General features: G+C 43.4%; 1 protein-coding gene across 1 annotated transcript in view; it reads left to right on the top strand.

Moving 5' to 3' along the window:
• LOC126458505 (clavesin-1) overlaps positions 1 to 14,584 on the top strand; it is a 99,616-nt gene that overhangs the window by 36,290 nt on the left and 48,742 nt on the right. The window lies entirely within an intron of this gene.

The following is a 14,584-nucleotide window of genomic DNA, read 5'->3' as shown; positions in this document are numbered from 1 at the left end:
ACAACTTGCTTCTAATGTGAAAAAATGTGAAGTATTGCAAATCAGCAGGAAAATTCCTATAAGGGATCACAGTACCACATTAGTGGTCTTCTGCTTGACACAGTCACAGCCATTAAATATTGAGGCGTAACTTTTCTAAAACATGAAATGGTACAAGCACATAATGTCAACTGAAGGGGAGGCGAATGTCTGACTTCGGTTTATTGGGAGAATTCTAGAAAAGTGTTCAACTGCAAAAGACGCGGCGCACAGAACACTTGCGCGATTCGTCTTGGGTATTGCTCGAGGGTTTCGGATCCCCATCTGGTTTAAAGGAAGACATTAAAACACTTTGGGGCCATGCTGCTTGATTTGTAAAGGGTAGATTCGAGAATATTACGGAAATCCCAGGAGGCAACACGACGCCTTTGAGTGTGAACCCTTTACTACCTTGCCTTCGTGCGGCCTTAATTCGCTTTCTTAAGACACTACTCCAGCCTCTCTCTATCGCCGTACGTTTCACAATCTTCGCACACAACTTGCCGATAGTACATTTGTGTATAATGATGGCTCTCGGACTGACCGTCGTATCGCTTGTGACTTCGTCATTGGCACCGACGATTTTCGGCATCGGCTTTCGGAATGCTGCTCGTTATTTACGGCAGAGCTATTCTCCCTGTACCAGGTCACGCAGTACATCCGGAGACAAGCTTTTCAATTGCGTCATCTGCTCCGATTCCCTCAATGCCCTTCAGAGCGTCTGTGTGCTGTACACCGTCCATTCTTTAGTGCAAAGGGTCAAGGAAAGGTTTTACTTGCTCGCTCTTGATGGAGCCACTGTGTTTATGTAAGTTCCTGGTCACGTCGGTCTGGCGGGAAAACTAGGCCGCTGACGCTGCTGCCAAGGCTGCAGTTCTCGTATCTCGGCCCGCTAGTTCTTACATTCTCCCCGATGATCTCTGTGTTGCCGTGTGTCAGAAGGTGGTGTCACTTGGGCATCACCACTGGTCCTCCGTTCATGGGAACAGCTGCGGGGAATTGAGCCTCTCCCAGCGGCTTGGACTACCTCCTCTCTGCCCTCTCGCCGCGTGGTTGATTATTGCACACTGTCTTTTTAGCCGTCGCTGCTTGTTAAATGGTGCTCCCCCACCACTTTGTGCTCATTGCGCTCAACCTTGGACGGTCCGGCATTTGCTGACGGAATGCCTTTTTTTTTTTAACTACTTACGTCCTCATCTATGTTTACCGTGTGAGTTATCGGCCGTTTTAGCGAACGACGCGCGAGCTTTAGGATAAGTAAAGGCATCAGAGAGGCAGTTCTGACCAAGAAAGAAATGATCTTATTAAAAATGGTGTAAGACAGGCCTACATTCTTTCTCCCCTTCATTCTGTACATCGAAGAACAAACGCCACAAATAAAAGAAAGTTTAAAGAGAGGGATTAAAATTCACGTGAAAGCATATCAATGATAAGATTTGTTGACAACATTGCTGTCCTCACTTAAGGTGAAGATATACAGAATCGAAATAAATGGTTGTAGCTCCGTCGTAAGTTCATTTAAGAAGTATCTCATTTCTTCCTTCACGGTGACTAGTTTGGGACAGCTATGTCCATTTTCAGACCATCCGTATCGCGTGACAATACAGGCGAAATCGTATGTACAAAAGCTACCCCTGCAACGACGATCAAAGTAGTCGCAGGTTTTGAACATAGACTTTCGCCTGCATTGTAGCACGGTAGGGATGCTTTGAAAACGGACATAGCTGTCCGAAACTAGTCACCATGAAAACTAAAAAAAGATACTTCTTAATTGAACTTATGACGGAGCTGTAACCATTTATTTCAATTATAAAACAAATTGCGGACCTATTTTTCACATTCAGAATTCTATAGGTTCGTGAATTACAGGATACTTTGAATGGAATGGTAAAATGAGTACAGAATATGGCTTGAGAATAAGCCGAAGAAAAACGGAAGTGATGAGAAGTATCAGAAATGAGAACAGCGAGACATTTAGCATCAGAATAGTGTATCACGAAGTAGACGCAGTTCCAGAATTCTGCTGTGTAGGTAGCCAAATAACCTGTGTTGGAGGGAGGAAGGAGCACATAAAAAGCAAATCAGCACTGACAAAAAGGAACATTTCTGGCAAAGAGAAGTCTACTAGTATCATAGACCTTAATTTGAGGAAAAAATTTCTGAGAACACGTTTGGAGCGCAGCAGAGTATGTTAGTGATACGTGGGCTGTGGGGAAAACCGGTGCACAATGCAATCGAAGCATTTGAGAGGTGCTGTGTCCACCAAACAAGACACAGCCAGGGCAAAAGCACCCATAGGCGAAATGGCGCCAGTGCTGTAGAGAGTCACCACTTGCGCGAGTTCCACCGGCGCCACGGGCGGCGCTGAGGATGAAGATATCGACTTCGCCTCGGCCAATTGCTGGTCGAGTACAATCCGCCGATTACCGGACAACGGACGGAAGCCCATTCGGAAGATATAAGAGCAGCTCTCGCCCATTTGGTTATAGATGATCGTTCAGGGCTAACGTAGTGAACTCTTAGATGTATAGATGTGACTAGTTTCGGACACCTACGTCCATTTTCAAACCAATCCTGTCAGCTGTAAATTGCATTTGTTATGTACTGTGTTTACCTACGATTATTTGCGCTTAGCCATTGAGGGCCCTTTTTGTTATATATTACAACTAGTGTTGCAGACTTACAATTCAACATGTCACAAAGATAAGTAAACCTTGTCAAGGCATTAGTGTGAGTTTGTTGCTAATTTGTTGGAGTGTTGTAGAACTTTCGCGCTCCTATCCGGTTTCTTGACCCCGGGGCGAAGGTGTGTAATAGTGGCAAGGAGATATTGTCTTACAGGTGAACTGCACCAGAAGCCGTTTTACGAACTCAGAAACTCGACCTACCGTAACTATAGTGGCAACTCGGTCTTCACAGCAGTAGCGACGAGGCCATTACAAAACTGGTGACAAGGGCTTACAAAATGATGTCACAGAAGAATGTTGAAAGTAAGGTAGACTGATAAGGTAAGGAGTAAGATGATTCTCTCCAGAATCATTGAGGAAAGGAACATATGGAAAACACTGACAAGAAGGGACAGGATGATGGGACATCTCTTAAGATATCAGGGAATAACTTCCATGATAGTAGAGGAAGCTGAACTGCAGAGGAAGGCAGATACCGGAATACATCTAGCAGATAATTGAGGAAATAGGTTCTAATTCCTGCTGTGAGATGAAAAGGTTGCCACGGGAGAGGAATTCGTGGCAGGTCGCAACAGACCAGTCAGAAGATCGAGGACTCAAAAACTTATGTTAAGTATAATCCACAGCTTTTTTCTTTTTTTTACGATGAATGGTGAGCAAGCAGTAAAGGAAACAAAAGAAAAATTCGGAGTATGTATTAAAACCCATAGAGAAGAAATAAAAACTTTGAGGTTCGCCGATGACATTGTAATTCTGTCAGAGACAGCAAAGGACTTGGAAGAGCTGTTGAACGGAATGGACAGTGTCTTGAAACGAGGATATAAGATGAACATCAACAAAAGCAAAACGAGGATAATGGAATGTAGTCGAATTAAGTCGGGCGATGCTGAGGGAATTAGATTAGGAAATGAGACACTTAAAGAAGTAAAGGAGTTCTGCAATTTGCGGAGCAAAACAACTGATGATGGTCGAAGTAGAGAGGATATAAAATGTAGACTGGCAATGGAAAGGAAAGCGTTTCTGAAGAAGAGAAATTTGTTAACATCGAGTATAGATTTTAGTGTCAGGAAGCCATTTCTGAAAGTATTTGTATGGAGTGTAGCCATGTATGGAAGTGAAACATGGACGATAAATAGTTTGGACAAGAAGAGAATAGAAGCTTTCGAAATGTGGTGCTGCAGAAGAATGCTGAAGATTAGATGGGTAGATCACATAACTAATGAGGGGATATTGAATAGGATTGGGGCGAAGAGGAGTTTGTGGGACAACTTGACTAGAAGAAGGGACCGGTTGGTGGGACATGTTCTGAGGCATCAAGGGATCAAAAAATTTAGTATTGGAGGGCAGCGTGGAGGGTAAAAATCGTAGAGGGAGACCAAGAGATGAATACACTACGCAGATTCAGAAGGATGTAGGTAATGGTTAGAGTTGTCGACTGCACTCTGGAGCCCTGGCTCGCGCTCTGCAGAGATTGCTGTGGCGCTAATCTGCAATGCTGCTGCGGAGACACGAGGCGAGTTGCCTCACGCTGGCGCGGCCGCCCGGCACGTGTTCGGGTTGGGAGAGTGCGCGGGCCACGGCTGCGAGGTAGCTGGCTGGCTAGCACCTTGAGGACCGGCGCGACCGCTGTCGAGCCGCGCGTGCCCATGGGGCAGCCGCTCCTGCCAGAGGTTGCCGTCTCCAGCGGCAGTTTCAACCTGCAGGGGACACGTTCTTACCAAGGAATGATGCATGTGCACCCAGCAGCCGACTAGTGCCCATAGAATTTTCTTCGTTATACACTGCCCGAAAAAATTATTACACCCTTTTACAGGCTTCCAGGTCACTCAAAATTCATTGTTGCAACAGCGGATATGGAGTACGTGAAACGATTACATTTACATATCAATAGCACAAGTGATTCTGTGGTACCACATACCGACCCATGCTTAAACACCCACATTAGTATTTGGTGTAGCCTCCACAGGCGGCAATGCACGCGGTGCCTCTTGACATCCAGTCAGTCGTATAGAGGACAATACTGTCCTGGGATACGTCATGCCACGCCTGCTCGACCTGTTCACGTAGTCCTGTAAGAGTTTTTGGCTGACCAGTCACACTACTCACTTCTCGTCTAATCATATCCCACACGTGCTTCATAGGAGAAACGTCGGGAGATCATGCTGGCCAGGGAAGTTGCTGCACGTAGAGTTGGAACAATGCATCACCTTCTGTAGCAAGAACGGCAAAGGAACGGGTCTAACAAGTTTCTGCACACACCGATTGCTGGTTAGCGTCCCCTCCAGAGACACGGAAGGTGAACCAGGGTTGTAGCTTATCGCACCTCAGACAATAGGCAGTTCGTGTTGACATGTCTGGGAATACAAGCCCTTTTACCTGTCCTGTGGCAGCTGTACGATCTGCCACTGCTGCCCTTACAATACGACGACAGCAAGGCCAACGTGTATGGAAATTCTCCGAAAGGACCGTCCAACCACTAGGAAAGCCACAGTTTGACTCCTTTCAAACTCGCTCAGTTGGCTATAGGAAGCACGAGTGCGTTTCGGAGGCATGCATCACAGGTTTGCACCACACTGAGCTTTCTGGCTGTGAGCATTCCCCATTAAACGAACGACACAGACGGCGTTCTGGTAGCTATGCCACTATGCTATCTGTTGGCAGACGACGTTGAAACTATTATCAGTACACGTACTGTCCCCCCGGTGGCGTATGCCGTCATAGAATTAAAATCGACGTCTTCTTTCCAGGTGCACTAATACCTTTTTTTTTCCAATAGTGTAGAATGACGTGAAAGATGTAGCACGTATCCAATAAGTTGCAACCTAAGGGTAACTACTTCCTCTTGTACACTCCTGAACTACGATGAATTTCTTGCTACAAGGTACTTCGCACAGAACCTATACTAGTATAAGGATTCCCTCGGGTCTGGGATGCGGGAATAGTTGAAAAGGGGCAGCTAGTGGGGATCTGGAAGCGGTAAGGTGCAGGAAGTAAAAATTGGCATGTGCACCAGAAAAGATATTTATCTGAAGACGTAAGTTAAAATTACTTAACATAAAAATTCAGATGTACAACTTCGTTTCATATTACAAAAGGCTTGCTTACGGCAGCAGGATGAATGACTCTTACAGCTCAAACAATAAAAAAGCCTGAAAGATTGATAATGATAGTTAGTGAGTAATAATAATTTAGCAAGAAGACATCTCTATTGAAACAGTATTTAAGCAAATAACAATTTTAAAAAATTTAAATATCAAGGCCATAACGACAGGGTCCGCCCCGATAGCTGAGTGGTCAGCGCGGCGGTCTGTCACGCCAAGGGGCCCGGGTTCGATTCCCGGCTGGGTCGGAGATTTTCTCCGCTCAGGGACTGGGTGTTGTGTTGTCCTCATTGTGATTTCATCATCATCAGTGGAAGGCCACGGGAAACCTCCACTGGAATCACTTCGCTTGACGCTCATGCGGTGGACCTCTCTGACGAGGCTTTGCCCATGACAAGACCTGCCGTAATGCAGAACACAAAATATAATGACAGGAGGTATGTAAAGGTGAAATTTAATTAGTCGTCTTCACTTTCCCTGGTTCAAACAATACTAAAATAGAGAAACAAAATTGCATTAGACATATTGATGGGAATCAGCAATCAAAAATGATTAAGAGTTGTCTCAGACTAACCAGTGGGCCGTCATAACAAATAACCAGAAGACCAAGTGGTCACAGTACAACTTGTAAGTACGATTGACAGAATGGAGCCCCAGATGCTGCAAGAACCACGTGTGCTCAAAATACTGAACTTCAAAGTAAGTCCACACTACACATTCAAGAATATCTTTCCAATAATGATAAACGTCAAGCAAATGCCCATATTACACCAAACAAAATTTTTAAAATTGAAATTATTGGGGAAATAAAATTTACGCTCAAGAGTGTGCTTTTTCAGTTTAATAGTTGGTATTCGACAACGAAAGCGAACACGTGTAGTGTCCTATAATGAAATTCTGACGCAAGCTCGTTATGTACTCGCTTTCAGGTAGGATATATCGTCGTTTATTAATGGGATAATTATCCACCATATCGACACCTACTACACTTGAAAATGGCCTGTAAGGCTGAAATTGCTCAATCGTGCATGATGTAATAAATTGAGTACTTGTGATAAACAGCCGAGAAGATTCCGGAATAGTCCCCCATTCGGATCTCCGGGAGGGGACTGCCAAGGGGGAGGTTACCATGAGAAAAAGATTGAATAATCAAAGAAAGGATAACGTTCTACGAGTCGGGGCGTGGAATGTCAGAAGCTTGAACGTGGTAGGGAAACTAGAAAATCTGAAAAGGGAAATGCAAAGGCCCAATCTAGATATAGTAGGGGTCAGTGAAGTTAAGTGGAATGAAGACAAGGATTTCTGGTCAGATGAGTATCGGGTAATATCAACAGCAGCAGAAAATGGTATAACAGGTGCAGGATTCGTTATGAATAGGAAGGTAGGGCAGAGGGTGTGTTACATCATTCCAATAATGATAAACGTCAAGCAAATGCCCATATTACACCAAACAAAATTTTTAAAATTGAAATTATTGGGGAAATAAAATTTACGCTCAAGAGTGTGCTTTTTCAGTTTAAACTATGTACAAAAGACTTTTTTTTTAAAAAAAAGGCATCAATGACTTACAGCATGAAAAACGCAACTGGATCATGCTTAACAAAACTACTTCACTTTGTCAGCACGCTTAAATATGACCAACACAGACCATTTCAGCGGGCTCAAAAATAAAAAAATAAAAATCGGAAACTTGAGCTTGCCATGCACTAAACAATGCGACACACTTGTTAAACACATACGCCCCAAAAGGAAAGTGTTGCACATAGCACGTTGCACGTCGACAGAGTACCAATAACACCGCTACCAGTCCACCTCCACAAGCACGCTACAGGTCCTAGCAAGACGCTCGTCAAAATATTTATGCGTCCACTGCTCCGCTCTGTCCTTACACCCACGGACCAAGCGGAAGATGTGGACCAATGCCTTGTTGGAACTAGTGCCTTGTGTTTCTCAAAGAAGTGAGCTTAGCAATCGAGGACCAGCTTACAAGACAACACAATGGCGAGAGATGCTCCGTTGTTTACAGCCAACCCCTCGGAACGACCAATTATGGCTGCTTAGTAACTTCCTTCTCCAGCTACCGGCAAGATGGAATTTACCAAGAGCCAAAGCAGTTTGGTGTGAAATTACACCAAGCTGGTCGTGCGCGCGTCCTCTTGCGAGATGTAAGGAAGAAAGTTGCTTAGCAACCGCTGAAGATGTAGTCTCGCGCTATCGATGGGGAATCTAGTGCGCACGGGTCAATAGCAACTGCTTAAATGCGTCTGTGTATGGTGTAATTAGTCCAAAATTGGTTTCACAGTCCTTAAGGAAGCGATAAGTAGGAGGCCGTAGTACATTCCTAAAGTCCCCGCTTAATACTGGTCCTTTAAACTATGTAATAGGACCTTTTTTTTTGGGGGGGGGGGGGCGGGTATTTGGCGTGTATGAAGCTCCGCCAGTTCAGAGTTTTACACTACACCCATAAATGAAAGTAAGCAAATTCAACAAGCTTTGTCATACGCATCACTATGTGAGGCAAAATTTCAGTTGCCTAAATGCGTTCTTTGAAACTCTGATAGCCGATGCCATCGTTAATGTCTGACACAATGTTCTAAGAACTGTAGATCTCACAGTAATGACAAGACGCCCTACAACGAGAAGACTGGAACACATGAGTCCTTGTCCCCTTGGGCGGGCTACTTTCTCCAGTCGTTGACCATGGGAGCCGCTCGCATCGTTTCGGCCTGCGTTGCTGTGGGGCCAAGTATGAGTCAGTGCTTAATTACGAGGTCATGTCAGCATTGTAGCGGCAGACTTTTGACGATGGTATTAACAGTGGAAGACCGAGAGAAAAAAGACGTAAATTTGGGAGGCCATCTTCATCTCCTACTGTTGAACAAGTGTATAAGAAGCAACGACGCAAATAAAATAAAGACTGGGGATAAGGGTTGAAATTCGGAGCGAAATGATATCGATGATAAAATTCGCCGTTGACATTGCTAACTCCTGTGAAAGTGAAGAATTTCAGGACCTATTCAACGGAAAGGAGTTGACAGTAAATCGGAGTGACTAGTAGCTGAAAAGAGATAAGTAACTTAACACCAAATTTAAGGACCACAAAGCCGGCCAAAGTGGCCGTGCGGTTAAAGGCGCTGCAGTCTGGAACCGCAAGACCGCTACGGTCGCAGGTTCGAATCCTGCTTCGGGCATGGATGTTTGTGATGTCCTTAGGTTAGTTAGGTTTAACTAGTTCTAAGTTCTAGGGGACTAATGACCTCAGCAGTTGAGTCCCATAGTGCTCAGAGCCATTTTTTTTAAGGACCACAAAGAGGAGATCGGTTACCACGGAAGCAAAATTGCGTATGACGGACGAAGCAAAGATACACGGAGCAGACCACTAGTGGCAAAGACTACATTCCTCGTTAAAAGAACTAGTATCAAATGTATGTCGTAATATGAGGATTCTGAGTTCCGTCTAGAGCACAGCACAGCATCATATGGGAAGGAAATCTGGGCTGTGAGGAAATGGGAAGATCATTGGTGCCCAAAGGCATGATGAAAATTAAGTGCACTGATAAGACAAGAAATACTATGACTGTCCGCAGAAGCGGTGAGTATGTGTGAAAAACATCGAGGAGGAGGAGGACAGGATAGTAGAAAATGTGTTGAGATATCCGGAGTTACTTCATGGTACTTAGGGCAAAAATGTGGAGTAAGACAGTTTGGAATATATTCAACAAATGATTTTTGAGGACGTTGAGTAGAAGTGATGGTCTCAGATGGAGAAGTGGCAGTGGGTCTCTTCAAGGCAATCACCAGACTGGTGACTAAAAATTGTAGCTATTTTATCTTCTTGCAGTTGTAAATGGATGTTATTCAGAACGGATGGCACTTCAGTAGTGCCTTTTGCACCTTTAAGGGTATTGTCGTTGGTCAATAATTTACAGTTTTCAGACCTACCTCTCCTACCCTTACCTTGAGCCACTAATGCCTTTCCTTTCACCAAAATATATTTAGGAATTGCGTTTGTCTGTACTTCTGTAACGGTTTAATACACAGCTTTCGCTCTTTAATAGACTCAATGTCATACTACGAAATTCCACAACTGCGACGGTTAAAAGCCGTTGAGAAAATGTTGCTGGTAAAAGCTTCGTGTTCGCAGCTCTAGCGGCCACGCGAGAGTGTAACGAATTAAAAACTCGTCAGTGCCGATGGTTGCAGCGGTTCATAACATCAGTCTGAATTTCACAAAGTGTTATTTGGACGACTGCATTTGATAAGCACTTCAAAAATACGTATTTTGAGTGTAATACTTCGTACGTCACATAATACTTACTTTCGAACCAAGTCAACAGTTCAACGTATAAGAGAGTAACCGTAAATCCTTAGGCGAGAACGCTGTGATAAGTTCAGATTAAATATAAATACTCTCGGTACACTATGGGGGCTAACAAATGTTTATTAAACTAGTAGTGTGTGTTCTCGACATCGCAACGCTTCCTTCCCCGCACATAACAAGTTGGCCGCTAGCAGCGGCAGAGTAGACCTACGAAAACCGTCCTACTCCAGATCAGCTGACATGGTGTTTTCGCAAGGCAGATGCACGTAAATGCAATTTACGAAATTCCCTTAAACATGAAAGTGGATAACCACTGACGTAAAACCACAATTTGTGTCTTACCCTGTTACGTCAAGTGGACTGCTCGGTTTGGAAATACTCGTACTAAATCATTTTCGTTATAACAGTTACTAAAAAGTCGGTGAAGTGTGGATGTAAGCTTTAATATAGATTCAACAAAAGTGGGCGAAATACATACGCTGTAAAAAAAGTGAGACGAGAAAATATTTGATGCCATGATTAAAAATCTTACTTCAATTTACGTGCAAACAGGTAATCTAGCCTAGAAGAGCAAGAAGTTTCTTGTTACGTTACGTCAAAGCACTTATAGATAGTCATCAGAGATGAGATAGATAAAAACCATGTTAGACTACGTTTGTTGAAAGCAATTATATATCACTGACTTTTTTTTGCATGAAAATTTACCGTTGCGTGATGAGGGCGAAGATATTAAGACAGAGAGAACTACAAAACGTGTAAATTGCCCTACGCGTTCGCCAGTAGTGGGAATAAACATTACTCTAGCGGTGACTTCTCGACAAACCAGTTTACTCATCTTCTGGCTGTTATACTCCGTGAAACTCTGCTCCTTATACTTTACTAAGGGCGAGTAGAACCCATTAGCAAGGAACGTGTAATTTAATCACGAAAGTGACGGTAACAGTTTTTTTAACATTTCATATAATATACGTGATCGCTACTGAATATCGATTTCGTACTGGATTACTAAAGATAACGTAAAGTACCTTAGTGATCGTCTCAGTTCAATGTTATATTTGCACTACATTGTTAAGGACCTCTGTCCTGACATCAACAATTATTTTCGGATATTATTATTATTATTCAGCAAAAGCTCCATAACAAGTCCTCAGCTCTACGTGATCATACATCGAAGCGTTGTCATTTTGGAAGTTACGTGCGAAGTGAAATTTCTGTTACGAGCGCAGCTAGAATTGTTTGTCCCTTATTTTCAAATAATTCTTTCGACCGTTGCCGGGTACTAATGGTATACTTAATCAGATCTTAGATCACTTAAAATTTAATATAAAAAGGAATTTTAATTCTTGTTCCGTTCTGTCCATTTTCCTTCAAAGCCATAAGTTATCAGAATAATTCAATGGTAGGTATTGCTTCTTCAGAGTATTTTAACTGGCGCATATTCCATTCTCGGAAGCTCTTGTAGGCTTCAGTAGTTTAAGAACATAATAATAGTATTATTTTCATGTTGGTCAGGAACCTGGTGCAAGTCTTTAGATTGGACGCCACTTCGGCGACTTGAGTGCCCCTAATATACCCCATTTACCTAACTGGGAAAAGGGGAACCACACTTTAACGTGGAATGTAAACCACGTGTCGTTCCTGGCGACCTCTCAAGTCGTTGAAAGGTGAAGGCCGACTTAAAGACATATTAAAATTTTTCGAGATTCGATCCAGCGACATCTTAGTTTGTCAGGCACACGATTTTCCACTAGATCCCTTGGCCCGACATGTATTGTCTGAATGTCCAGTAGTGAGAAAAAGGAAGACGTTCAGGAAATGGATTCTTATCGTCGTTAAAGGAACGTCTTCAGCATTCGTCTATCTTCAGAAATCGTGGAGCAAGTCAATGAAAATGCTCAAAACTGGATGTAAAACAAATTTTCCCAAAAAGGAGTTTCGTTGGGGGTGAACGGAACGACTTCTATACGTCTCTGCATACATAATCAAAACACCAGTCAGGAAGACACGGAGAGTATCCGTTAATATAATGTCGAACATTATTCTGAACCTCGATTTTGAATGCCTTGTTTTCCCTTAGTGATCTATAAGTCAAGGTTACACGCTAGTGCGTAGTACACGGCTAGAGACCTGGTGGTGGATGTAACTTATCAGTGAAAGCGACGAACAGTGTTTTAGTTTCATGATGGGAAGCAAGGCATAGGTCAAGGAAATAAGTTCCGTCGGTTAATCTATGCTTTTGGTTAATGGAACATTTTCTAATACGTCCTTCAAGCTCCGACGACACCAGAAACGGGGAACACTAAGCTGACTACACTTCTACGATGTTCAGAAACACGTCCGATGCCTCTTGCATTCCCTCCTTAAGTGATCCCAAGAGGCAAACTTGGTTATCAATTGTACAGTAGTCGACTTGTCCCTGTCAGAATATATTTTAACCTCCAGAAGAATGAGGAAAATAAATACCAGATCCGACAACTGAAAAACCTGAAGGACGAGAAGTGAGAATTTTATATCACGAACAGGATCTCCACTAATCAAGACTTTGACTATGAGGCTGTGCTGGCGCTGCGCCACTCCTAGTTTTCACTCCACCACTTATCCATGTCTCGACCACACAAACACAGCACTCCCCACGCACACAGTACTGCCGTGAGTTCTTACCGCGGAGTCACTGAAATTATTCAACGGTCGGAGCAGAATGGTGACAATGTACGTGATTTATGAAAATCTTTTCGTTTACATGTTTGCATCATATCTCTTGATGTCCGACACGTTCATATTTTTACTCAGCTCATTTTAATTTTAACTCTAGACTTCAGAACGTAATGCATTAAAATGTGACATTGTAAACACAGCTCAGTTCAACACTGCTTCTCTTTGCTGCTACATTGCATCGAACGTTTGCACTGGCAGTTCTCCGCTTTACTTGATGCATATCTTCACTTCTCAAAAGTAATATATACTAGCAGAAAATGCTCCTCTCGGAGCACAAGAAGGGTAATATACTCCTGTTTTAAGAGACTGAAAACTAAGATACAAGCTGCCTTATTCTACCTTCCTCAGAACCTTCAAATTTTTTCCCAAAAATTTTGGCGTGTGAACATATTCGCACCCTGTTTAACACGCAACTCAACTCACTCCCACAAGTTTACCCAATTGTAATTCGCTCACGTCCACTAGTCCATCGTCGTAAGTTACTCATATCCACATATACTCCCACTTGCCAATTCTCACGCACTTGCCGCGCGGGGTAGCCATGCGGTGTAGCCGTCATGTCACGGTTCGCGCGGCTCCCCCCTCCCCCCCCCCCCCCCCCCCCCCCCCCGTCGGATGCCCGAGTCCTCCCTCGGGCATAAGGGTGTATGTGTTGTCCTTAACGTAAGTTAAAGTTAGATTAAGTAGTGCATACGGCTAGGGACCGAAGACCTCAGTAGTTGGTCCCATAGCTCTTACCGCAAATTTCCAATTTTTCTCACGCACACATTTTGTCAATTTTCACGCATACGTTCAGCCTAACTCTTTCTCATTATCTTTCTTTATCTAACTGTTACTATCTCCTGCGTCACAGCCAGAGTCTCTCTCATTCTTTCCTACTACTACAGTCTCCTCTCACTTCACTGTCTCACTCTTGCACTCTCATTCATTCATTCATTCATTCTCACTGACGCTCTCTCTCTCTCTCTCTCTCTCTCTCTCTCTCTCTCTCTCTCTCTCTCTTTTCCTCGTTGTCCTTGTCATAGACTCTGTCTCTCATTAGCACTGGCTCTTACCCACTTCCACTTTCTCTCACTATTTATTTTTATTTCTCTTCAACTAGCAGTTCCTCCTTCCCTCTTTTGCTAGCATTGCTCTGTCACTGTCAACTATGTTCCCCTGCCACTGTGTTCATCATTTTCCGTCTCTTTCCCACTGCCACTCTCTCCTCTCTGCGTAAGAAGCGCGATTTGTTCGCAGGCCAAAATTTTTGTGAAAATTTTTAAATGTGCTGATATCCCACTATTACGTCAGTGTTTAAACAGGAGCATATTCACCTTTTTTGTGCTCTGAAGAAGGGATCGGTTCGTAGGACACGATCTGAGGCAACATACCAATTCGGTAATGTAGAGAGGCTTGGAGGGTAAAATTTGTAGAGGGAGACAGTTATGAATACACTAAGCAAATTGAAAAGGATGTAGGTTGCAGTAGTTACACGGAGATGGAGGCTTGCACAGGTTAGAGTAGCATGGAGAGCTGCATCAAATCAGTTTCTGAACAGAAGACCACAACGCAACAAGAGCGTTTCCCCGTTGGTTCCCTTTTTCTTGCCACAGTAGAACGAGTCACTCACATCAAAAGAACTTTACGGGTCAATATAATTGTTATAATGCAGTTACGTCAAACTGAAATAACGTAAAATTAAGTTTACACCTCAGGCCGGATATTATGTACACAAAAAACTTGCATTTGTTTCAGTAAAA

The sequence above is a fragment of the Schistocerca serialis genome, chromosome 2, assembly GCF_023864345.2.
Source record: "Schistocerca serialis cubense isolate TAMUIC-IGC-003099 chromosome 2, iqSchSeri2.2, whole genome shotgun sequence".
Taxonomy (NCBI): Eukaryota; Metazoa; Arthropoda; class Insecta; order Orthoptera; family Acrididae; genus Schistocerca; species Schistocerca serialis.
This window is presented reverse-complemented; position numbering and strand designations above follow the sequence as displayed.